Source organism: Stomoxys calcitrans, chromosome 2 (genome assembly GCF_963082655.1).
Source record: "Stomoxys calcitrans chromosome 2, idStoCalc2.1, whole genome shotgun sequence".
Classification (NCBI taxonomy): Eukaryota; Metazoa; Arthropoda; class Insecta; order Diptera; family Muscidae; genus Stomoxys; species Stomoxys calcitrans.
The window spans coordinates 62,814,500-62,839,394 of record NC_081553.1 but is presented as its reverse complement, the minus strand read 5'-3'; the positions used below and the strand labels follow the sequence as shown (position 1 = coordinate 62,839,394).

Here is a 24,895-nt window from a genome sequence, read left to right as displayed (position 1 = left end):
ATTTTGTCTTTATAGAAAATTTGTCTTTGGAGAAAATTTTGTCCTTATAGAAAATTTGGAGGAAATTTTGTCTTAAGACAAAAAATTCGTGGACATTTTGTCTTTAGAGAATATTTTGTGGAAATTTTGTCTTAAGAGAAAATTTAGTTAATATTTTTTTTAGAGAAATTGTGGAAATTTCTCCATTTTTTGTAGAGATTTTTGGTTAGAGAAAATTTCGTGGAGATTTTTTCTAAAGAGTTTTTCTTTAGAGATAATCTGATGGAAATTTCGAAAATTTTGTGAAAATTTTATGTTTAGAGAAAATTTTGTTGAAATTTCGTCCAACAGAAAATTTCGTGAATAAAATTTTGTAAAAAATTTTTCTATAGAAAAAATTTGGTTCAAATTTTGTTTAGAGCAAATTTTGTCTTAACAGAAAATTTCGTGAATAAAATTTTGTAGAAATTTTTTCTATAGAACAAATTTGGTTAAAATTTTGTCGTAGAGCAAATTTTGTGGAAATGTTTTCTTTGAGAAAAATTCGTGGAAATGTTTTCTTTGTCTATAGAGAAAATTTCGTGGAAATTTTGTCTTAAGAGAAAATTACGTCTAGATTTTTTTAAGAGAAAATTTCGTGGGAATTTTTCCTTAGAGAAAATTTTGCAGAGATTTTTGCTTAAGGGAAAATTTCATGGAGAGTTCTTTTAGAGATGGAAATTTTGACATTTGAAAAATTTTGCTTTAGAGAAAATTTGTTGGAAACTTTGTCTTTAGAGAAAATTTTGTGGGAATTTTTTCCTTAGAGAAAATTTCGTGGAAATTTTTTCCTTAGAGAAAATTTCGTGAAAATGTTTTCTTTGAAAAAATTTCGTGAAAATTTAGGCTTCAGGAAAGGTTAGGTTAGGTTGAAAAATGGTGCGGATATAATCAGCCCCGTGCCACTATGGACATGCACCTATGCCAGTAATCGGCTTGTTGTGCGCTCTAAGTACTAAAAAAGTAACCTCGAAAAAGAAAATCTTAGTTAGGAATTCCGTGCTACTTACAAAATCCTTAATTGTTTCCATGCCACGCTCCTAAGTTGATTCATGTCTGGTATTGTGTCCCCACCTAAGTGCTGGTAACTGTTAGACGCGAAAGCCGTCTCATCATCTTCCCCAACGTCTCATCACCTTCCCCACATGCCATCACTTGCCGCACCGATTTTGCATAAGTGAGCTCGTAGTCCTATGTGTCCCGTTATGACACCAAAAGCTATACTAACCTCATTCATACTTCCTTTCCTACCGACCGTTTCACTGTTCCACAGGGTTAACCTTAACTCGGAGTGCGTCGACCCGAAAGGCTTCGGGTTAACCAAGTATATTGACGGCAGTTCTCTGGCCTTCACTGCCAAATCGTCGGCTTTCTCATTCCCAGAGAAAGGCTTCAGAGAAAATTTCGTGGAATTTGTCTTTGGAGAAAGTGTCGTGGAAATTTTGTTTTTGGATAAAATTTTGTAGAAACGTTGTCTCTGGAGAAATTCTGTTTTAAGAGAAAATTCTGTCTCAAGACAAAATTTCGTAGATGGTTTGCTGAAGGAGAAAACTTTGTGAAAATTAGGAAAAATTTTGTAAATTTTTTTTTTGAGAAAATTTTGTAGAAATTTTCGGCTTAAGAAAATTTGATAGAAATGTTGTCCTTGAAGAAAATTTAAGGAACTGTATTTGGAGAAAAAAATTTTTTATGACCAGATTACTCAGACAAACTGTTGTGCTTGTCACCTGCAGCATTATATAGTAAAACATGCAATCCATCGACTCCTGCTGCCTTGTTCTGAGAAGGTGGTATTCATTCTTTACCATCGTCAGGGATTGGTTTTACTAACGAATACCAGCAGCTGGGAGAATATTCTTTCCAAGCTCTCTATATATATATCTGTTCTTAGATTTCCTGTTTTGTCTCTAGAGGACGATGTTCCTATACGAAAATCATCGGTTTATTGTTAAATTCTTTGGTAGAATTTCCAAACTTCATTCTGACTTTTGAATATCTCGATACGCTCATACTCACGTTTTTCCATATCTCTCTTCAGTTCACCTCTCTGCTTTTCTCCCTATACCTTATCTTGACCTGGCTCGATGCTAATGGCTTCATTAGCACTTCAACACTCTGGGTAGCACCATGGTCTTCTTGGGGAGGCTTTTGGTAACCAAGAATGCGGTATTTTTCATAGAGTGGGCAATGTTTTGCCATTGCTCCGTTAAATTGTCGGGACAAGGAGTCGAGTGGATATGATGTTGCCATCTGTTAATTGCAGCTTTTCAACATCCAGCTTACGGGCAGTGTGAAATCGAAATTTTCTCATTACAGGGGGGTGCGAAACTTTGTTGCAACAAGGTGATCAGAAACAAAATTTGTTCCTGAAATCTATCATACGTCCATCAAACAGAATAAATGGCGTACCTTAATTACAACGTGATGGAATTGTGTTTCTACTTCTTGGTCGGGGAACAACCATGTGGCCTTGTGAATATCACGTTGTAGAAATCTTCTTTGCATTTGCCCCGTCGGAGTGTATTAACCTCAGTCCATTATTGGACGTTCTCTTATGGAGGCTACATTTTCCAATTAATGGGCCAAAAAAGTTCTTCCTTCCTATTGTGGCAAGTGTTCTGGCATGATTTTAAAGTCATGCACGGGGTAGCGTTCATAGATTCTCTCTAGGCCTAGTCGGTTCGTCCTTGTCTTCTGTTAGGGCATGGGCACAGATAAGACTGGTGTAAAAGAATTTGGCTTTTATGCGAATTGTAGCTATTCTCCCATCAACCGAATATAACCTGATGACTAAGACAATCTGGGTTTTGTCTCATTCCCACATGGTATTATAACAGACATGTGTAAACAAGGTGTAAATTTTCGGTGACTCCTCTCACTCCGTCTTATAGGTGGCAATGCCTGCGTCTTACACCTCCAATACATTCGTCAATGAGCATACTGCACTTTCTCTCTATAGAATTCCAAGCGAAGATTCTCAAATTATGATCCTAATAAGTTTGTCTGCCGGGAAGTCTGTGTTTCTATTCCTTAGATTATTTAGAGTATACGGTATTATCTACAAGAGCAAGTTAATGGACCCAGGTCCTCACTTTTTAGGTCAACGAACTCTGGCATTTGTTAATGGCAGCTACCGCAGGTGACACCACGGACTGGCAAGTGGCCACAATTAAGTTGAGGGAGGGACCGAGATTGGCCTGGACTTTACCAAGTTAAAGCCACTCAGAACCTCATCCCTTTGCAGCGACAGCTTCAAATTTTCAGGTCATTTTTGTAAATCGTTTCTTCGTTTCTTTTATGACTTAATTTAAATATGTGAAGATAAAGAGTTCATTCAATGTTTAATATTTGTTTGAAACAATTTTATAAAGGGATTTTTTTCTCTGCTATATGCGATAACTGTAACAAAGGGTTGTCGCAATAGCTATGCACTAGAGCATAGACAACCACCCTGACCAGATACAAAAATAAATCACAATAGGTATTCACAATAACTGAATGAGTATGTAATACACAATAGATGTCAGCACACCACAAAAGTACAAGGGGCTGCATATGAAGTTTTCTAGACATTCTTAAGCCTGAACTAAATGGTTCAGCAATTATCCTGAAGTGATAATTACCCTAATTTTCAAAAAAGGTAGATCTCGGAGATGGGTTTTGCGATTTAAGTTAAATTTTGTGTGCTCTTTTAGAGTAACCTGAAAACAAAAATTTGGTATCCAATTTTCGGATATAAATTTATATATAGGCCATACACAACAATATGGGACTAAAATGAAAGGTATATAAGATTAGAAAACGTATCTGATTTCCAATTGTGGGACCTAGTGTTTGGGGGACCACCCCACCCCCCGAAACACCCCTAAATCGGACATATTACCGATCATGGCAATATGGCCCTCAAATGAAAGGTATTTGGAAATAGTACTCGAAATTGATACCAAGTTTCTGGGGTACACCCCTATCCCAAAACATCCCCAAACTGGTCAAATTTACTGACCATAGCAATATGGGGCTCAAATGAAAGATCTTAGGGAGAAGAGTACGAATCTGATATCAACTTTTGGCAAAAAGTGTTTATGGGGCCACTCCATCCCCATAACAACCCCCAATAGGACGTATTTGCGAACCCGATATCAACATTAGGGACCAACTGTCTGGGGGCGTCCTACCCCCTTAAAAAACCTCAAATAGGAAGTATTTGCGCACCATAACAATTTGGGCTTTAAGAATCGAGAACGATATTGATAGTTTTTAGGGCCTGCAGATTGCAAATTATTGCATTTTATTATCAAAATAATAATAGGTTAGGTTAGGTTGAAAAGAGGGTGCGGATGTTAATCCGCCCCATGCCAATATGGACATACACCTGAGCCAGTTATCGGCTTGTTGTGTATTTAGAGCGCTCAACAAGCCGATTACTAGCTTAGGCTTATGTCCATATTGGCATGGGGCGGATTAACCACCGCACCCTCCTTTCAACCTAACCTAATATCAAAATGCGTGTTCTATTAAGAAAGTTCATCGCGCGCTTCTTCCATTCCATCGACTAAGCTCATTTTTAGCCCAATGGGTACGTAAATAAGCAGAATTGTCGATTTTGGAGTGAAGATCAGCCAGAAGCGTTGCAAGTGCTACCAATGCATCCAGAAAAAGTCATAGTTTGGTGCGGTTTATGGTCTGGTGGCATCATTGGACCATACTTCTTCAAAGATGATGCGAATCGTAAAGTAACTGTGAATGATGAGCGCTACCTTAAGATGATATCCAAAATTTGTTTGCCCAAAATGAAAGAGCTTGACTTGCATGACCTGTGGTTTTAACAAGACTGTGCTACATGCCACACGGCACGCTAACAATGGACTTATTGAGAGGCGAGTTCGATGAACATTTTATTTCACGTTCGGTACCGGTCAATTGGCCGCCTAGATCGTGCGATTTAAAGTCTTTAGACTATTTTTTGTGGGGCTAGTTTAAGCTCATGCCTATACAGACAAGTCCGCTTCAATTGACTCATTGGAAGAGAACATTGAAGCATTTATTCCTGAGATACCGGCCGAAATGTTGGAAACAGTATACCAATATTGGACTAAGCGGATGGACCATTTGAGGCGCAGTCACGGTCAACATTTACATGAAATAATCTTCAAACATTAAATTATATACACGTACTATCGATTCAACTAAAAATTTCAAGCGTTTTTCTGAATTTAATATGTGTTTCTTTTTTGAAAAGCTTTCCTATAGCTCTTAAAAAAATCTCCCTTTATATAACTCGATTGCCCCATATATATATAACTTCTTGAGGCCCTATAAGAGTCAATCATAACCCGATTTCAATTTTTCAAACTAACCCAAATATAAACTTAGTTAATTTGCGAAAACTTTTATGCAGAATCCTTGTTGGTGACTAACCAGCTCGGCCGAATTAAACTCCTTTTTACTTGTATTTAATTTTTTTGTAAAAAACAAAATAAAATTAATGCTAATAATAATTTTCAATTTTTTTTTAAGTCGTTTCATACATATGTACGTTTGTTTATGCAGAATCCTTGTTGGTGACTAACCAGCTCGGCCGAATTAAACTCTTTTTTACTTGTATTTAATTTTTTTGTAAAAAACAAAATAAAATTAATGCTAATAATAATTTTCAATTTTTTTTTAAGTCGTTTCATACATACGTTTGTTAAACAACCTACCTGTATGCCCATGTATCTACTTTTTGTGTTCCTAAACTAATACTACTCAGTGTGTATCTCAAAAAAAAAAGCCTACCCACAACTCAGATACAATCAGCTGCGAAGAGCGATTCATACATTGAGAGAGACATGCAGTGGAAAATCAAAACAAATGTTACCGAGAGTAGCCAAATATGAAGGTAAAAGAGAATACGATAACAAATCACCAAATGCACAGTGGTAAAGCAATAAGGTGAGTATGACATTATCCAATATTAATGAAGAGGAATTTGGAAGTGAAACAAATTTCAAATATTATATGGGCGTTTGTAATATTATTTGTTCAATTATATTTCATTGTTTTCAAACCTAAAAAAACTAATAACATTAATGGCATATTTTTTATATTTTTTTTTTTTTTTGATCAAAACAAATTTATAGAAATGTAGTATAAATGAAAAAAATTAGTTTTTTAAATATTGCTAGAAGTTTATTTTCGTGGAATATGTTATTGAATTTTGTGTAATACCTACCAACCGATAATATTTGTCAAAAATTGATTTTCACAAAATATTTATTGAAAACTGTTTACAAGCAAAATTTTAACTTAAATTTAAAGTAAAATTCATTATAAAAAAAAATAAAATTAGGTGATTGGTTTGTGTGGGAGCAAAAATAGTTTATGGACCGAATTCGACTTAATGATACATAAATATTAGAGGTCGTAGGAAAAACCCTCGAGTAAAACTTCAGCCAAACCGGATTATAATTGCGTCCTTTAGTGGCTCAACAAGTAAAATCTGAACATAGGTTTATGTATATGTATATGGCTGTAGGGATCCAGGTTCTGAAAGCAAGTAGTCTGGAAATCGTAATTAGTCGAGATTCTCCAAAAAACAGAAACCTAAGTAAAAACTAATTTTGATTAACAAAAAAATAAATCAATAATCGATTAAGTTCGGCTTGGCCAAATATTATATGGATAAATTTTAATAGGTAGATGAGTCGATTCATTCATAAGCCACACAGGTTATAAACCGATTGTAACCATGTCATGGTTTGTGGAAGTCATAGCAAAATAAAACAATTCATTTAAATCGTTTAATAGATACGTCTCTAGGATCTTAAGAAATCAAATCATTGGATTGGTCTATATTTTACTGCTTTGAGGGATTTATTACCATGAATATACAAAGGTTAGTTAAGAGTGGCAGTCCATTTTCTAAACAGATTCACTTATACTATTTATGTCCATTGTAATACCACAGACCAGGCCTCTGGTGGGCATCTTACACACGCTTCCAACTCTGTATAATATATCGATATGTGAAGGGGATCGGACTCCTCGCTTTACTCCAAACACCCCACCAAAGAGAAAAGTACCGGTCGAGCCTATATGAACCTCAAATGAAAAGTACTCGAGAGTGGAAATCAAATCCAAAAAAATATGGGGCCCAATCTAAGGGAAAGGATTCTTAATCCAAGCAATAGTTATGGAAAAAGGTGGATTATCGAGCAAGAGGGAATAAATTTTAAAACTAAAATCACTTCCACACACTTTTGTCCTTTGACTCAATAAACAAGTAAGGAAAGGCAAAAGTCGGGCGTAGACGCCTATATAATACCCTACACATGCCCTATATGTGGAAACTGGGAGCTATATCTTAATCTGAACCATATTTAGTGAAATTCGGTGAAGGTTTTCAGATGGGTTATAAAACAATTCGTATCAAGTCTCGAGCAAATGTATTCGAAATTGTAATAACCACGGATCTATATGTGCAAATAGGGTGATATATATGTATATGGAAGCTAAATAGAAATCTGAACCGATTTTGCTAAAATTTAACAAAAATTTGCATTGTCACTCATACGAGATTTATATTTCGTATGCCAATTTTGGTGACATTCGGGACCCCAGTATTGAAATATTACTCAAAGTCGGACGAACATATATATGCGAGCTATATCTTATTTTGATTTAGTCACACTTTGTGTCAGATACCCTTTAATATAAGGTATAAAGGTGGTCACTGTAGCGCAAAGAGGTCACTGGCGAGAACATCAGAAAAATCTCATAGCAACTATATCCAAACACAGTCCGATCTCCACCATATTCAAGAAGTCTATGTAATGGTCTAACACAAATCATTATAGCACATTCATCGGTTAAAAAATTCACCTTTTATGGGCATAGGAACTTAAACCGGGATTAGTATATTCATATGACAGCTATATCCAAATATTGACCGATCTGAACCATATGGAACACGAATTTCAAGGTACCTAACCCTGCTCACTGTGTCCAATTTCAGTGAAATCGGGTAATAAACGTGCTTTTATTGTCCCAAGAACTTAAATCGGGAGATCGGTACATATGGCGGCTATAACCAAATTTAGACCGGTCTTGACCATACACGGTACGAATGTCGAGTGTCTAACGCAACTCATTGTACCTAATTTCAGCAAAATCGGTTTACAAATTCACCTTTTATGGGTCCGCAACTTTAAATCGGGAAATCGGTGTAAATGGCACCTATATCCAAACTTGGACCGATCTCGGCCGTATTCAACAGGAATGACGAGGAGTCTAACACAACCCGCTATCCCAAATTTCAGCGATATCGGACAATAAATACGCCTGCTATGGGCCCAAGACCTTAAATTGATATATGGGTATACATGACAGTTATGTCGAAATAAGGACGATCTTTACCATACTCGGTACGAATGTCGAGTAGCCTAACTCAACTCAAATGCAGAATGAATAAAACCCCCATTCTTCGGTGGTGGATACAATAATTTAGATCTGAGAAGGACCCATGGATCGAATCATGTCTACTACCATGGGTTCTTTAATCCGAGTGCAAAGACGGTTATAATCGTGAATCTAGGGTCTTTAAAGGGCTTTAAATTTGTATTTTTTAATTTTCCGTGCGAATAACACTTTTGCCTTAAAAACAAACAAACTCATAGATTATTCATAATAAGATTTTAATACAAGATTTCCCCGTAAGTTTTGCAAAAATTTTGAGGACCTTTGATTATTTTCGAAAATTTTTTCAAAATTTGATTTCATAGAACAAATTGTGAAAAGTTTGTTCAAATTTGATGTGAATAATAAATTTCATTTAAAGTAGGCTCTCATAGAAAATTTAGTCGAATTTTTATTTTCATAGAAAACTTCACCGACATTTGCAATTTTTTTTATTAAAAAAATAAATAATAAATAATTTTTTAAGTATTGTCTTAACAAAATTTCCACATTTTTCTGCAATTTGACAATGATTGACAATATTTTTTAAATTTTATTTTGTAGAAATTTTTTATTAATTTTATTTTTGCTACAAATTTTGTCAAATTCGGGTTTTTTCAATCACTTTCTTAATGCTTTTACATCCTGGTTTACAGTTTTGGGCTAAAGTAAAGTTTACACAGAAAATCGCAAAAAAGTTTAATACCTCGCACACCCGTGAAATTTACCCCAGAAAAATTAATACGAATTCAGTTTTTGGGGCTCGCGACTGCCAAAAGCCACCCTTGTGTTCGTGGGGTCATTGCCCAGTTTTGATAAGAAATCATTTGTAACTAACTAAATTATGTGAATTTTTATTTATATGTGTAAAAATTAAGTTAGTTTTTTTTAATTACGTTTTTTTGCCATTATCTGCTTAACCTGCACTATAATCCAGTTTTGATAAGAGTTCATTTGTAACATACTTAAATTTTCATTGAAAATGACGTGGTTTTTTCCAAAATCATTTTTTTTTTGCTTCCGCTTTGAATTGCCTTCACACCACTGTGCCCAGTCACAGAGCAAATCGTTTATATACACAATGCGAGCAACGGCATAACATCAGTGTTTTCATGAATTCGGAACGCGCGGTCGCAGTTCTATTCTCTCGTGTTCATCATCTTGTCATTCATCCTTTGACGGTACGGCAAAGAGTCTGAGACAATTTAAGATACAAAAAAAAAAAGAACAACAAGTCAGCTTAATAAAACAAAACAACATAAGAAAGGACATTTCGCTACAAAATACTTTTCATGTTGTCTTCAAAGGCAACAAATTACATAAAATATAAAACCGAAAATTAATAAGAGTACGTGTGTGTGTGTGTGACAAAAAGCAAGAACAAAAATCCATAGAAAATTCCAAAAGGCCGATGAAAAAGAGTGAATGAGTGAGTGAACGCTCGACACGAGCGAACATTTTGTTTGCCTTTGCCATTTCCTTCATCAACGAGGGGTGGTGGTGCAGTGAACAATTCTATGTGTGCGTTGAGTTTGTGATGTGTTAAGGTGCCGTTTTTGTTGTTGTTGGTGTGTTCATAGAAATCACGAGGCGGCGGCGTTCAACAGACAAAAAACAAACAGTTATTCACAAAACATCATTTTGAATGAGTGCGTGTGCCTATTTGTAAAGTGTTAAACGGTTTAATTTGTTGTGTTTTTCTCCGGTCGTTGTCGGCACAACTCCCCCGTATTCTGTTTCGAGTATTTTTCGCATTGCCTCCTCCAGCACATCATCAATTACATCTTAAGCATTGTTGTGGCTGTGTGGCGTATTTATATTTTAGTATCTCAGTTTGTGCACTCACTTTCATTGTGTCCGTCGTGTTGGGTATCGCAGTTTGTTCTTCGGGCCCACCAACATTGTACTCTGTAATTGTTGTGCGCTTGTAGGTGTGTGACGTGTGGTGTAAGACGAAGAAAACCCAGACAATAACAAAGAAGCGAAAGAAAACAAAACCAATAAGAATCCTTAGAAACAGAAACCAAGAACGAAGAAGATTTTCGATTGGAATTCAATACTTGGGAAGAATTTTTATCCATTAGCATCAACAAAGTAAGTCCAAGTTTTGTTGTTGTTCTAAACATAAGTTTTGTAATTTCTCATAATTTATGGCTTGATGTCGATAAGTAGTGTGGAAGTAGAGTGTGGGTTTTGTTATTATTTTGGTTATCATCAGAAGCGCCTTTCTTATCTCTCTTGTTTTTGAACCGGACAGTCTTTTTTTGTTGTTTTTCCATATTGTTTTAATCTTTTCATGCATCCACATTACCCAGCCATTGAAGCGAGCATAGAGTCTGCGTCGGAAACCGGGTCATCTATACAAATTTCCTAATCCAATGAGAAATTTCTGGACATTTTGTTTTATGTAGGCTGTTGTTTTATTAGAATATAAGTAAAGAAAAGTTTGTTGCTCCGCTGGAAATGATTAGACTTTATTGTGTTCAAAGCAAAAAAAAAAAAATAATGACAAGATTATTTAATGTTTCAACCATATGTTGTTGGGTTGGGGGCATAAAATTGCCGCGCACACATTGTCCATCCATAATGACGCATGGACACGTCACATTTATCTCTTCAAGTTTTAAATTCATATTTTCTATGCTATGCGCCCTGTATTTCGATGTGTTATCACATGTACTCTTATCAGCTGAGATTTGCATTCCCAACAGATGATGTTGAGACTTTTAGGTAGCTTGCTCTCATGTAGCCAAGAGGATAGCAAAGTGAACAAAATGTACTTAAAAACCAGTAAGGAAAGGCAAAAGTCGGGAGGAACAGGCCATAAAATACCCTACACCACCGAGTCTACGTACTTCTCTTAATATATAGAACTTATCTCCAAATCTAGTCAGACTTTTATTTTGCATACCTATTGAAATATCGAATAGAACCTTGGTTCAAAATTTTGTGCATGTATTGGGACGTCAAGATCGGATAAAAATTGTGGCTACTACATGTTTAAAAGGCCATATCGGATGAAAGATATATATGGGGCCTATATCTAAATCTGTCCCGATTTCTACGACATTTTTCACACCTATGAGGACGTCAAATAAAACACTATGCAAAATTTTGTAAAGATTTGATCAAAATTGTGACTTCTACAGCCCCAAAAGTCCATATCGGAAGAAGATATATATGGGAGCTATATCTAAATATGAACCGATTTTGTTCAAAATCAATAGCGTTCGACCATGAACCAAAGAAGTGAAAAGAACATGTGAAAAACTTTGAAAAAAAAAAAATCGGGCAATAAATGCGACTTGTACCTTGATCACAAGAATACATGGACATGGTAAAAGTGGTCACGTATGCTGATGGCAAGGCAATTGCGCTTAGGGGAAGTTTCCCAGAACTCTTAGAGATATACTTCAGAAAGCTTTAAATGCGACAGCGAAGTGGGCTTCCGAAAGTGGTCTACGCGTAAATCCGTGTAAGACAGAAGTAGTTCTTTTCAGCAGGAAATACAAGTTACCTATAGTGTCACGTGTCTCCTTGGGAGGCCTCCGACGGGGGACCCTCTATGTGTCAAAATATATAATAGCTCTTGTTTGTTGTTTTGGATTTCCTTAACAATTGATATCGAGTGGGTGTGAGTGTAGAAGTTCTGAGGGGTTGAATATTTTCCTCACGGTGTCGCTGCTATTCTTTGCGAATACTGTGTCGTGTTGTGCTGAGTCATTTTGGGTTATGCTACCTAATTTCTGATGGTTCTGAATGAGGTGTTGCTACGGAATGGTGCTTGCATCATCGTACTGCAATAGATGATGGCTAGACCAGTACGGAACTGTTTGGATTTGTTTTGGATTTGGATTTGTTTTTCAGAAAGAAGTTGAAGTACGTGGTCGGACCAGATCCCTTATCTGGTATCACGGGAGTCAGGAGCCCCTTCGGTTCCATTCTGACTATGGTGAGGCCCCAGTTGGAAACAACGTGGTTGCTGTGGTTAAGACCAAGCCTGCGCAGTCGAGCAATTTTGACTCGACTCCGACTTCAGGCAAATTGCTCGACTAAGTCTCCGGAGTCGACTCCGGGCACTTAATATTGTGATATTTTAAACCATTATACCCAACCTAGGCAATATGGGTATCAAATAAAAGGTATTAGCGAGTAGATTACGAATATATAAGGTATTAAGGAGTAGATAATGAAAACGCAAAAAACAAAAAAAAAATACACTCACTGCTTTTTTCCAATTTTCATTTTTATCCAAAAATTTGGGAAGAAATCACATCGTGGGTGAGGGCATTACAATGTGACTGCCACATCCACGCGGTAATCTCTGGGAAACCCAACAACAACAATTGGAACACCTTCACCCCGAGGAGGCATTTTGGGTCGATAGGGGATCGAGGGGCCACTGCCCCAAATCTCGTTCCCGGGCTCAGAACTGGGAGGTGCGCCCTTAAAGTGCATTTTCCCCAAATCTCGCCATTTTGTTTTTAACACTTCGAAATATTTAAAATAAATATTCTCAATCGTCCGAGTATTCGAAGTCCATCTAGCCATATCCGTCCGTCTGTTCAACAGGTAAAAGTCGTCCGCATGAAATTTTACATAGATACTTCTTGTTGTGGGTCATTTGCTGTCCAATACTATTGGCCATATTGGATAGATTGATTTTTAGTTAATACAAAAAAACATTTACTTCAAAATTGTTTCGTACTACGTTCCTTTTTAAGGCGATACAAGGCCAACTTTTTTCCTGAACTGGGCTTTCAAACTGTTCGAAAACTGAGCTTATACAAAAAACGCCTGCAAGTTCTTAATATTTTTAAATATTTATTGCCGGATATGCAGGATAAATATGGAAAAACTAAAATAAACAATTTTTGTCCTTTGATTGAAATTTTAAAGAATAATTTTTTTTTTTACATTTTTTGTCTGTCTTGTCCGGAGTAGAGGTAATTTTTTCGATTCCGACTCCAGGGAAAATTGTTCTACTCCGACTCTGATTCCGCAGCCCTGGTTTAGACCTAAAATCGCAGGAAGGGCTCTTTAATGCTCAGTGTTTAGTTGCATGTAATCCACCAGGTTTCGTGACCCATAGATCGGAAGGAGTTTTTGATGGTGCTCCGCTCCTAACCAAGGGGGAGATCGCGTCCAAACAAAGTGCGGTCGAATTTGTACTGATGTATAGCAGCATTTGTAAACACCCGGGGTTAGGAGCCCTGGAGAATTAAGCCAACACAGCAGGTGCCTGCATAAATCACTACTAGGTCTTGTCTCTTTGGGAGCAAAGATTTTTCCATTTACTTTAAGCCCAAAATACTTGGGTGTTTGCTGGACAGGAAATTGAACTACAAATAAAGTATTTCAGTTCCCAGGGAACGTTTACGATGTTTTACAGTCATGTCTGATCGTCTGTAAAACAATTTCCTCAGATATCTTTTTTAATACTGTAATTATTTTCCCTCTATTGAATTGAAAAGTAGGCGTTCGTCTGTTGAACAATTTCCTCAGACAACTTTTTTTATACAGTTATTATTTTTCCTCTATTGAATTAAATTGAACAGTAGGTGGATTTTTGAAGTGTCGTCCGCCAGATCACAACACCATATTGCATTATAACATAGAAGTAAACGACCATTGAATCGTAATTTAAACCAGCGATTTGGAGAGGGTCGTAGTTCATGTTAGCGGAAGCGTGAAGGGCAGCGAAGTGGCAAGAGATGGATAGAGATTGGAAACCGTTCTGCTGCGAAAAGTGAGAATTCCGCTCTCATTTCGGCGAAAACTGGTTGGCTCTGCTTTACCTCTGGTTAGTTGCGAACCCCTCGTTTGAACTCGCTTTTAACATCTTATGGCAGCACTACCAAATTTGTCTTTTTAATGCACATTCCATTCTCATCAAATAAAAATTCCTCCCAAACAGACCACTGTAATTAAGGTACAACTCCATCTGAAACTTACTACCATTGACCATTACCATCCACAATCCTTTTCCATGTACCATTTTTAATGTTTGGAACCATTTCATGATTGGTATGTCAATGAATCTCAAATGCCACATTTTAATACAGTTCCATAAATTGTTAATTCTATGCATCATAGAACAAAAAACCGCCATGCTTAGACTTTTTAATCTTTTTATTACTTTCATCCTATGGCGTATGTCGAAAAGTTTTTATTCTAATGCCATAAAACTTCATTGACCTTAAACAACCATATAACCAATCACTGAAGACACAAAGTTCTTAGAATTCACCATTCTCTTTTACGGATGATGGTACAAAAGATTATAGATCATGGACCTTTCTAATCGCCCTATTAACATTATAACGTCTGCTTTCTTACCAAATAGAATAAAAACAAACTAAATTTCTTTAAGATTTATTGATCATAAAATTTTCTTTAGAAAAATGATATCATTGCATTCAAAATTAAGGGATCCACTCTCTGTACTATTTACCTGCTTAGAATCGATTTTGGATTGAACAATAGAGGAATAGAGTTTGCTGTACCTATTTCTTTTCTTAGTTTTCGGGTTATAGGATTCTTAGTTTATTTTTATAACTTTTATCCATCGAATTTATTCTAATTTATCTCTGTGGTGTTACGCTATTTAATAGTTGTGTATTTCAAATCATCTTCAATAGGTCACTCACTCTTTAAGGTTTTGTATGTGCAAGTGCGTGTGTGTATGTGTGTAACGTTGACTGCAAATGAACAACGGCATCTACCACAGCAACAACAAAAACTTTTATAAAAAAGAGAACAATCAGCAATGAAATGATTTTTATTGTTCTCGAAGCTGTGATTTGTTATCATTGTTAAGAACAATTTTCAAGCCTTCCTTTCCAATTTTAATTCTAATTATCATTTGAATGCTCTCTTTATTTTGTGGTGTTTGCTGACGTTGTAAGTTTTTCGTTTCATTCATTATTGTTGTTGTTGTTTTTACTTGGGTCCGTCTTGTTTGCAATCACGTAGTCATCGTTACTGCCGCCTTCTTCTCAAGTGACAAGAGGCTTGCCTTTGTGAGTGACTGGGGTCAGTAGTCAGTCAGTGTTGTTCCTCATAATTGTTGTAATATGAACTGACATAGAAAACAGAGTTGCCAAATTAGATTTTCCGAAGAAAGTATAATATAAGTAAAATAAAAACAGTAAAAAAGAAATATAAGTTAATAAACAAGTAAAAGCGTGCTAAGTTCGGCCGGGCCGAATCTTATATACCCTCCACCATGGATCGCATTTGTCGAGTTCTTTTCCCGGCATCTCTTCTTAGGCAAAAAAGGATATAAGAAAAGATTTGCTCTGCTATTAGAGCGATATCAAGATATGGTCCGGTTTGGACCACAATTAAATTATATGTTGGAGACCTGTGTAAAATGTCAGCCAATTCGAATAAGAATTGCGCTCTTTGTGAGCTCAAAAAGTAAAATAGTGAGATCGATTTATATGGGAGCTGTATCGGGCTATGGACCGATTCAGACCATAATAAACACGTATGTTGATGGTCATGAAAGAATCCGTCGTACAAAATTTCAGGCAAATCGGATAATAATTGGGACCTCTAGAGGCTCAAGAAGTCAAGATCCCAAATGGGTTTATATGGCAGCTATATCAGGTTATGAACCGACTTGTACTTTATGTGACATAGTTGTTGAAAGTAACAATAAAAAACATCTTGCGAAATTTCAGCCAAATTGGATAAGAATTGCGCCCTCTAGTGGCTCAAGAAGTCATGACCCAAGATCGGTTTATATGACAGCTATATGAGGTTATGCACTGATTTGAACTATACTTGGCAAAGTTGTTGGATATCGTAACAAAACACGTCGTGCCAAAATTCAGTCAAATCGGATAAGAATTACGCACTCTAGAGGCTCAAGAAGTCAAGACCCCAGATCGGTTTATATGGCAGCTATATCTAGTTATGGACCGATTTGAACCATACTTGACACAGTTGTTGGATATTATAACGAAACACGTCGTGCAAAATTCATCCCAATCGGATAAGAATTGCGCACTCTAGAGGCTCAAGAAGTCAAGACCAACGATCGGTTTATATGGCAGCTATATCAAAACATGGACCGATATGGCCCATTTACAATACCAACCGACCTACACTAATAAGAAGTATTTGTGCAAAATTTCAAGCGGCTAGCTTTACTCCTTCGGAAGTTAGCGTGCTTTCGACAGACGGACGGACAGACGGACGGACATGGCTAAATCGACATAAAATTTCACGACGATCAAGAATATATATATACTTTATGGGGTCTCAGACGTATATTTCGAGTAGAATGACGAAATTAGTATACCCCCCATCTTATGGTGGAGGGTATATAAAATACGTTAACAAAAAATTTTAAAATTAAAATAAATAAATTAAATAAAAACTATCTAACATAAAAAACAAGTAAAATCACGCTAAGTTCGGTCGTGCCGAATCTTATATACCCGCCACCATTGATCGCATTTGTCCAGTTCTTAGCCCGATATCTCTTTATAGGCATACAAAGGATAATCGATTAGAATTACTTTGCTGTTGGGTCTTTTTAAACAAGATCCGAGATCGGTCTGTATGGGATCTATAATAAACCGGTTTGGACCATACTTGGCACTGTTATTGGAAGTTAAATTAAACACTTCGTGCGCATTTTCATACGTATCGGTTACTAATAACGCCCTCTAGCGGTTAAAAAAATCAAGATCCGAGCTTAGTTTATATAGGAGCTATGTCAGGTTATGAGAAGATTCGAACCATGGGTTCAGCGTATTTCAGGTAGAGGTCTTTGGAGCCCAAAAGGCTCTGGATGGTGATGTCGATACGATAGCGGCGGCCCAATCACACTGTCAAGATATACATGAGAGGTCGAAACTAATGAGAAGATGTTAGGCTCTGCTGGGTCCTGGGTCATCAAGGTTTGGCTGGGAACGAAGCGACCAACAAGCTGGCCAGGAAGGACTGGTAATTTTCTTTAATCTTGCAATGGAATCGGTGAGTGCGCTTCCTGGTAGGTCGGATGGCTCTTGTGATGACCGCGCGAAAGCGTTGGTTGATGATGTAGGATTGTAAGGTGACGACTGTGTATAAAAAAATCACAGGAAGTAAGTAGGAGGTCAGTATAGCTTTCGGTATCATGACAGGACTAGTTTTCGGTATGATGACAGGACATAGGACTACGAGCTCACTTATGCAAAATAGGTGCGGTAAGTGATAGCATGTGAAGGCCATGTGGGGAAGATTATGAGACGTTGAAGCATTTTCTATGCCATTGCCCGGCTTTCGCGGCTAACAGACGAGAACAAATTAAGAGTCTGGTATAGAAAACAATTAAGGACTTTGTAAGTAGCCCGGAATTTCTGACTTAGATTATCTTTTTCGAGATTACATATTAGAATTTAGAGCGCACAACAAGCCAATGGGCCGGACTAATGTCCGTACGCTCTTTTCAACCTGACCTAACCTAACATATCACAAAGGCATAGAATAATACTTTAAGTCCAACAGCTGTATTCTGTTCAGAAAAAAAGAATTTCCCTCTCATTCAAACGGGATACACTGGCACCATTATAAATCAACTACTGAAAAGAAGGACTACTTTCTTGGAAAGATTTACTTTAACATTATTATGCTTAGCTTCGCTTTGTTAGCCTTACAAGAAAGTTTTTAGTCATGTTAAATACTCTATGGTAACATATTTTATCAAAACAACTTTGCTGTACAATACAATACAAACCATGTATATGGCAACCCTTACACATTTCTTCGAAGTGTAATATGATTGCATGAAACGCATATCAGTTTGCTCGGCAACAAGAACAACACCAATAAGAACATCGTTTAGGATGATGTTCATTCATTTTACTTCGCCCTGCCTCTTGGCTGACTGGCTGGCTATTCGATACGTCTTCATTTCCATTCATGTTTGACTTTATTTTTATTTGTGTTTATTAAAATGACTGGCTGGCTAGCTGGTTGACTACATGGATAGTTTTTGTTGGTCATTGCACAAAATTATTTCCCTGCGTTTCTTTTAAATTTAAGTTTCAAATTCTATGCTATGGGTGGGTAAGTACTAGGCATGTGTAGGTCGTTGTTTATGTGTGCGTACATTTTAGTTGATTTGATGTCATTTTAATCAATTGCGACACTGTTAGCCGTTTGTTTGTCTCTGTCTTTGAGCATTTCTTTTTATTTATTTTTCCCTTTTTGTTTTGTTTTATACATTCGTAATCATAATATTAAAATGAGAGAGACCATCCGCATGGGAGAGTGTAAATGAGTATTTAGTGTCAACCCTTAATGCTAGTCAAATAAAAATGACAGATAATGAGATACTTTTTCAGATAAAATTGGGTTGCCATATTATGGGTTTTTTAAAGTAATGGAATCCAATTGGATTCTAATGAGGACAATTAAGATTGATGTGCGCATGCCTTGTTTATTATGGAAAAATACAGTGGGTGAAGAAAGAATGTCAACAAATTTTAATTTTCGAATTAAGGAATATATTGTGGGAATATTCTCTAAGAAGCAAATATGTATGTTGCATCGCCTCAAAAAACACTACTCATTTAAAAGATAACCGTTTATAGGATGTGGGCTTGATTAAAAAATCAAAGACTCTAGTGTATACTTAGGCAATGTGATATGCCAATGAGAGTATGCACTGAGAGTAGTTTAGGAATATTAGCAAGGTTCCCCCACAATTTTTCTTTGGAAAAGAAATTTTAAAGGGCTAGGGCCAAGAGTTAAGATGAATAAGTTTGTCACCCATAGAAAAAATGACTACGGCGTTGACCTTAGGTTAGGTTTGGTTTAAGTGGCAGTCTGTCATCAGACTCGTTTAGACGTTTTCGTCCACAGGAAACGAAGAGGAAGATAGCTTCTAGTTCCTACCGTTGAGCCATCCAGATCACTTTAAAAAGCCCAACAACTTGCAAATGTTCACATCCGCTAAATCAGGCAGGTTCTCAAAGAAATGAGAACCTAAAGTGGAACTCCTTCCGGCTGCCAGGGCAGACACACACACAGAAGGTGTTCCATAGCAAAGAGCGTAAGAAAGAAGAAGAGTTGCCATTAGAGCCCAATTCGGGATGACGAGTGACAAAGTTGATAGACACAACATCTTTGAATTGCTTACGATATTTTGTTTTTCCTTTTATTCCAACTTTCGGTTACAAAGAAACAAAGCAAAAACCCAAAAATGTTGCTACCCTCAATGTTAATCCAATTGGAATACATGGAAAGGTTGTGTCTTTAAGGCGAGTTATTTTACGGTATGGGTAAGACAGAGCAAAAACCCTCTCTTCTTCTTTCTTACGCTCTTTGTTCTATAGTCTCTTCTTCGATGTCCTCACAGCTTCTGCAAAAGTCGTTGCTGGCATTCTTCAGTCTGTCAGCATGTTTTCCGATTAGACAGTGATCTGCCATGATGGACACAATGACTGAGACGTTCGGTCTAGCCAGTGATAGCAAAGCAGTAGACCTCTTCAAGTGTAGATAAGGCCACATAGTTTTGGAATGCTCACAGCCACCTCTTTGTGATCATCTGTCATTCGTTGTCCTTAGGGCCTGGTCCTGAAAACTTACCCTACATGTCGCTAGAGGCATATCCACAGATTCCAGTTTCCCTGGAATGTGTACGGTAGTTCCTAATCTCGCAAGCTCGTCCGCTTTATAATTCCCTGGAATAACTTTGTGGCCCGGCACACAGAACAGGTGAATTTTGAACTGTTCAGTCATCTCGTTGAGAGATCTGCGACAGTCGAGGGCGGTTTTTGTGTTCAGAAATACGTTCTCCAGGGATTTAATGTCTGCCTGGCTGTTTGAGAAGATATGTTTGCCAATCGTCGTTATGATATTATATCTTAGCCATTCCACTTCCTTAATTGCAAGGATCTCCGCTTTATACACACTACAGTGGTCGGGTAACCTTTTCGATATGATCAGTTTAGAGTACACCCTAAAGCCCACCTGGTCGTTTAGTTTGGAACCATCCATATAAAAGTTTATGTAACTTCAGTTACCAGGGATATCTGTTATTAAGAATAGTGGTACAGTAGTTTTTATCAAAAAACGTCTCAGGTAGGGTGTTATCCACATCGAATATTGTATCAAGGATAGCATAGTGTCCGTCACTTATTGAAATGAGAGAAGTCTTTCCCCAGTACCCTTTGTGGTGAAATTTGGACAAATTTCGTCATTCCGTTTGTAACACATCGAAGTATTCATCTGAGACTCAACAAAGTATATGTGTTTTTGACATTCTAAGTCGATTCAGCCCTGCCCGTCCGTCTGTCGAAAGCACGCAAACTTTAGAAAAAATAAACCTAGGCGCTTGAAATTTTGCATGGATGCTTCTTATTAGTGAAGGTCGGTTTGGATTGTAAATGGGCTATATCGGTCCATGTTTTGATATGGCTTCCATATAAATCAATCCCGGATCTTGACTTTTTGAGCCTCTATAGGGCGCAATTCTTATCCGATTTGGCTGAAATTTTGTACGAAGTGGTTTTTTTGACTTTAAACAACTGTGCCAAGTATTGTACAAATCGGTTAATAACCTGATAAAGCTCCCAAATAAACCGATCTCGGATCTTCAATTCTTTAGCCGCTTTAAGGCGCTATTATTATCCGATTTGGGTAAAATTTTGCAGGGGGGGTTTGTTTAGACTTCCAATAACTATGCCAAGTATAGTCTAAATTGGTTCATATATTACAAACCCAACCAATTGTAGAAAAGGGTATAACACATGCAAAACATGCCATGGTATAAAACATTTATAGTATAACAGTTTGAAAAAATATTGTTGATTGTACTAAAATAATTAAAGCGAAGTATAACACTAAAGCATATAACAGTATAACACTTTGCTGAAGGGTTGTTGAACGTGCTAAACAGTCTATAAATAAGTGACTTTATATTTACTTCCCTTAAACTAAATTGGAAATCACTTATTCATGTGAGAGAAGTTCTTGCACGATTCTTAATGGCATGGTTGTGAACAATTTTGCATTTATGCCTACATATGAAAGATAAGACATTAGGTCATTTGGTTTCTTCCATAAGTATAACACTTTGAAAAAAAAGGGTTCTTGAATGCACTGAAATGGCTATGACTAAGTGACTCTAAAGTCGCTGCCATAAAACTTAAATTGGACATCACCTATTGATATGAGAACGTCTTTTTGCTGTACATTTATACGAACTTGTGGTAAAATAAGCATTTTTTACCATATCAAATAATGAAGATGATTTATTTAGCAACTTTTAGGGAAGTGTTATACAGTTATACCACAATATTGTAGTTTATATTCTGGCTTCTAAAATTGTATATATAATAATTTGTAACTCTTTAAGCTACAAAATATGCAATTATATTGTCGTATAACAGTATAACACTTTTCAAAAAAGGTTTGAACATGCTAAAATGACCTTAACTAAATAACCTAATTTTCTCTGTCTTGAAAACGTACAAACAAATTGACCTTAAAGGGTATAACAGTGTAACCCTTGCAAAACATGCCACAGTATAACACATTAACTGTATAACAGTTGGAAAAATATTGTTGATTGTACTAAAATAACTATAGCGAAGCATCCCAATCATCAATATTTTAAACATATACAAATATAATGCCATATAACAGTATAACACTTTGCTGAAGAGTTGTTGAACCTGCTTAGATTCCTATGAATAAGTGACTTTATATTACCTTCCCTAAAACTAAATTGTAAATCACTTATTCATGTGAGAGAAGTCCTTCTGCGATTCATTAATAGCATGGTGTGAACAATTTTGCATTTTGTCCTACATATGAAAGATAAGGCCTAATGTTGTTTGGTTCCTTTCACAGCTGCATTTGAAATAGGGATCTTAATTAAACAGAGAGCTGATCTCTGGTTTTTGTTTACGTTTCGTTCAGTTCATTAAGTCCCGTTAATTTTTATATATATTTTTTTTAATATCGTACATTAATTTCCATCATTTCATTACTGGTTACTTCCCGCTACGTATTAATTCATCAATGTTTTCATTTTCAATAATATTGATTGCCATATCTCTGTAAAGTTTCTATATTTTATATTTTATTATATCTATGCAAAGAAAACCTGTTGAATGTATACTATATAAGTATCTTGTATATTTATACAATAACTTCAAGTATGTACAAATACTGACCATAAATGTTCAACGATGTTCAGCTTCAAGGTAAGATACAATTGCATCCTCAAAATCAACATCATCATAGCCATCTTCACATTGCCTTATTCAACTGAACTTATTGTTCAGCAACAACAATGCAAAGACAAAAAAAATAAACACTTTTTCTACTTGCATTTTTCAAAATAAATTTTAACTATTTATAGCCTCTGTCGGTTAGATAGTAGTGTCAGCGATCAACAAAAGTCGTGAAGTAATTATCATCAACTTTATCAGCATTATGGGCAGCAAGTCAGTCAGTCACTCACTCACTCACTAATTCATTCAGTATGTCAATGTGTCATTAGGGAAGCTGGGTTTGTTGGACACGTTCTCTAAACGCTATATGAAACGATCTTAGCTTATCTGCCCATCTATGGCTCTTCACGTATACAGCTTCACTTTGAAATTATCTTAGCAAAGAACCTTAGAGTGAATAGTTTTTGAACATCTTTGAATTTTGTGATTTCTTTTTTGTTTGGGGATTTCAATTAATGAGCTTTTAATTATGGCAATTTAATGATGTATATGATTCTTATTTAAGTTAAAGAAGATTTACGAAAAAGTTTGGGTATTGTGTGTTGGTCAGACTTGACAGAAGGCTGATAATCAAGGTGGTAGGTCTTGTTCAAATAAAGTTTGTTTTTTTAATTAAATTAGTCATTACCTAAGTATGATAAATTTGAAAATTGTTATTTTAAATTAAAGATTTATGGGGAAGATGTATTGACTGATTCAGGTACAAGAAAAAGATTTTATTTTATACAGCTTTTGACTAGATACAAAAAATAGCCACGATTGGTTTGCGTGTGGTATTTTTTGAAACATAAAGAAACTCTATGGTAGGTGTGAATTAATTCACATTTTACAGAGATTTCGTGATAACACGTGCGTTACAAGTTTATTTTAAATAAAAAAAACCATAGCCCAATTAAAAGTAATTAACACAACATGGTAACCTATAATATACTAGAATATAAGACTGGTGCTTCATCAGCGGATCCAAAACTTCTTTAACTACCATAATGTATGTCATCAACCACTTTCCAGTTGATGGATATTGGTTTCGAAACATGACTTATAATGTTCAGAGGTTGAAAAAGTCTAAAAAGAGAGACGCTGTTTGTTTTTGAAGGAATGAGAGTGAAGATAAAATCATTACATTTAGTTAGATTAGCAGGTTCTCAAAGTGATATGATGGTTATGCTACACAATTAGGTTGAAGCCAGTAGGGAAAGGAAAAAGTCGTACGGGGCCGACTATATAATACCCTACACCACCTAGTATACGTGTTACTTTTAATACAATATATAAAACTTATCTCCAAATCTAGTCAGAATTTAATTTTGCATACCTATTGAAATATTGACATATCGGATAAAAAATATATATGGGAGTAGCAAATTTAAATCGAAACCGAATAACACAAAGGGAAACCGAATAACACTTTGTTTAATGTATCATCTGTTATCTTTGTGATGGGTCAGAAAATGCAAATTTTCCCACAAACATTCCAAAAAGACCCCACCGGAAGCACCACTCTTATATCAATGAATGGTGCTCGTTTCAAGTTTTGAGGGGACCTAACTTGACAGAGGCACTTATATATATTGATAGTACAGTCAATAAACCTTTTGCAAAGTGTTATACGTTTTATTGTTATACATCAATATGGTTGATTATTTTCAAGGAAGTGAAGATAGAGTCACTTGTGTTATAGACAAGTTAGGTCCCCTCAACCATTTCAACATGGTGAACAAACCTTTTACAAAGTGTTATACTGTTATACCGCAATAAGGTTGTATGTTTTCGGGCTTAGAAATTTGAATATAAATAAAATACATCATTTAACATTTTCTAGCCAGGAACACGTTATCATATTGTAGTATAACAGTATAACACTTTGCAAAGGATTGTTCAATGTATCATTTATTATCTTGGATATGGTGCAAAAAGTTAATTTTTTCCCATATAAAGAAACAGCCGGCAGACTTCTCTTATATCAAATAGAGATGTCCGATTCAAAGTTTAGGAGTGTGAATATAGATTCACTTAGTTATAATCATTTCAGGGCACTCAAAGATAGTATACTGTTAAAATACAGTATGGTTGTATATTTTCAAGGGAATGAAGATAAGGTCACTTAATAAAACTTATTTTAGGACATTCAATAAACTTTTTTTCAAAGTGTTATACTGTTTAACTGTCAAATTGTTGTATATTTTCCTGCTCAAAAA

General features: G+C 36.0%; 1 protein-coding gene across 1 annotated transcript in view; it reads left to right on the top strand.

Annotated features, from left to right (window-relative positions):
- Window positions 1-9,573: 9,573 nt before the first annotated feature.
- The window catches only part of LOC106088489 (prolyl 4-hydroxylase subunit alpha-1), a 137,874-nt gene continuing 122,552 nt past the window's right edge, over window positions 9,574-24,895 (top strand). Inside the window, exon 1 of the mRNA XM_013254015.2 lies at window positions 9,574-10,548. The gene's annotated coding sequence lies outside the window, so the exon portion shown is untranslated. The remainder of the gene's footprint in view (window positions 10,549-24,895) is intronic.